Raw genomic sequence first — 2,798 nt, 5'->3', positions numbered from 1 at the left:
CCACCATTTCTATTGTCATTTCTTTGTGATTTACCATTTTCAATCTTTGCTTTTTGTACTTTGGTAGCAATTACTTCTGAATGTTGGCTTGTGGGCTTTTGCTTCCTAATAGATTTATATTTCCAAATGTCTTCCTCCAAAAGGCCATCTTCAGACATGACAATCCATCAATGAAGGAAATATCTTCTTTAGGAAAAATGCTTCCTTTAATTCAGTTGTATTATTTTACTATACTTTAAAGTAATAAGTATCAATTGCCATATTAAACATCATGCTATCCCATTCATATAAATGTTATAAATACAGATACAGTTTAACGTTCAAGTGCAATGATTGACATTTCAAATATTAAAGTGCACTTAGATAAGAATCTACAATTCTAGCCATGATGCCAGTTTTTAACTCTCTTATATTTTGAGAAATTTGACTAGAAAAACTTAGAACTGTTCCACCGACTTCTTTTCTTCCTCTGTGATCCTGAAATACAAATAATAAAAGTAAAACAAAATTTCTTCAACAGTTCATTTAAAGATTATTCTAAATATTCTAAAAACACAAAGAATCATGTTTCCTATTGATTCTCTGAACTGAAAAACAGTAACTAAATTTCAAATACTTTTCAATAAACACTGCATTGTTACTTCATTTTATAACATCTTCCAACAGATAATATCCAAGCACACTTTTAGCTTTAAGGGTTGGTCTCAGAAAAGCAAAACAGTATTTTCCCTCTTCTCTGCTTTCTTCCCATATTCTCTCAATACAAGCCATAAATGTAATATCATCTATAGCAGACATGTCAAATTCGCGATGTCATCGGGACTGTTTTGCCATTGCCGGCAATGGGGTGGGCATGGCTTCTGTGTGACGCATCCGGCCCGTGGGCCGGCAGTTTGACACCCCTGGTCTACAGTATCTTTGTTTTGACAAACTTCCTCGTGCTGGGGAGAACACCAAGGGCTTTTCTCCTCCCTTAAAGGCAGGAAGAAAGTGGAAAACAGCTGCTATTCCAATGGTTCTGCCTTGTCTTGCCTTGAAAACAAGGCTGCACAAGTTGCTGCAAGGGAAAAATTTCCTCTGTTGTGCTGGGGAAGTAAGATGCAGGAAAGGAGTGAAATCTTCCCCTTTTCTGCTGCTTGCCTCTTTCATGCTTCGCCATAGGAATCCCTGCAATGGCACATCCAGTTGCCATTGTGGAAGGTAGAGATAGATAGATAGATAATTTAATTTGTATACCGCCCTTCTCCCATAGGACTCAGGGCGGTTCACAGCATATTAAAAACAAATAGTACACAAAATACAAAAAATACAAAATACAAAAATACAGAAGTACAAAGAATAAACCCCGATAAAAGCCGAATTAAAACCAAATATTACCAGCTGTGTTTCCGATTAAAATACTTTTAAAATTATCCCTACCTAAAATCCTCCCTAGGTCAGGCCCGCTTGCTGGAAAAACCATGTCTTGAGGGCGCGGCGGAAAGTAAGGAGATCCAGAATCATCCGGATCTCGGGGGGTAGTTCATTCCAGAGGGTGGGGGCACCCACAGAGAAGGCCCTCCCCCTAACATGTCAGATGTTACAATGGGAAACAACTTCAATCAGAACAGAGCTGGAAGTCTTCTAGTCCAGGGCTTTTCAACCGGTGGTACGTGTACCACCTGTGATACTTTGCCACGTGGAAGGTGGTACAACTGCTAGCCATGTGTAGCAGGGAAGGGGAATGAGCCTAAGCAGCCTGAGGGAGAGGCAGCTGCAGCTGTATGACTGTCTGGGCTCGGCAGAAGCTTTTAGAAAGTTTTCTTTGAAGGTAAAGAGGCTTAATTTAAAGCTAAAGCTTTTTGCAATTGTCGGAACCTTTCAGTCTCAGATTGCAACATTGTGACACTGACATGCCTGAGGCAGCTTAAAGAGAAAAAAAACGGGAGGCTTATTTTGCTTTGCACTTGATTCCTATGTCTTTAAGGATACAGGGATACTACACTCTGAAAGGATTGCTCAGAAGGGATAGAGGGCCGACCAGCTAGCTCAGGGGTCTACAAACTTAGCAACTTTAAGACTTGTGGACTTCAGCTCCCAGAATTTCTCATCCAGCCATGATGGCCGAGGAATTCTGGGAGTTGAAGTCCACAAGTCTTAAAAGTGCCAAGTTTGAAGACCCCTGAACAAGCTGGTAGTGGTGCATATTAAAAAAATATGGATAAATTCATCATACATTTGTCAGTACAAAGGGAAAGCGATTCAGCAAAGGAACAGCCACCAAAGAAATTAAAGCTGGTACTTTTTTCCTTTTTTTCTACAGTTTGTAATATTTTATTAGGTTATAGAATAAAATACAAAAATACAAAAGCAAATAGTAGGACATAGTGGGGAGGAAAAGGGGGAAAAGTGAGGGGGAGAAGGAAAAAGAACAGACTTCCTCTCTTGCAGTAGAAGGAAGCATTAATATTGAACCTCAACTTTTTACTTTTCCATATTATAAACTAGCCAATTCTATAACAACAAATGAATCTAATCAGTAAAACCCAAAATCCCCCCCCTTTTTTTTTAGTCATCAAGTTTTTGACACCTTGCTAAGCACTGGTGGTACTCACTCATGCGGTCACTCATGCCCTTGTGACCTCCCGCCTGGACTACTGCAATGCTCTCTACATGGGGCTTCCCTTGAGGAGCACCCGGAGGCTCCAGCTAGTTCAAAATGCGGCCGCGCGGGCGGTGTTGGGAGGGACTCGTCGCTCCCACGTCACGCCGCTTTTGCGCGAGCTGCATTGGCTGCCGGTGGCCTTCCGGGTGCGCTT

General features: G+C 41.1%; 1 long non-coding RNA gene across 1 annotated transcript in view; it reads right to left on the bottom strand.

Annotated features, from left to right (window-relative positions):
* Positions 1–179: 179 nt before the first annotated feature.
* Positions 180–2,798, bottom strand: part of LOC107300826 — a 3,588-nt gene continuing 969 nt past the window's right edge. Inside the window, exon 2 of the long non-coding RNA XR_001549247.1 lies at positions 180–477. This is a non-coding gene — a long non-coding RNA (uncharacterized LOC107300826). The remainder of the gene's footprint in view (positions 478–2,798) is intronic.

This window comes from Protobothrops mucrosquamatus, unplaced genomic scaffold, assembly GCF_001527695.2.
Source record: "Protobothrops mucrosquamatus isolate PMUCROS unplaced genomic scaffold, P.Mucros_1.0 scaffold8620, whole genome shotgun sequence".
Taxonomy (NCBI): domain Eukaryota; kingdom Metazoa; phylum Chordata; class Lepidosauria; order Squamata; family Viperidae; genus Protobothrops; species Protobothrops mucrosquamatus.
Note: the sequence above shows the minus strand (reverse complement) of the source record. Positions and strands in the feature narration are given on the sequence as shown.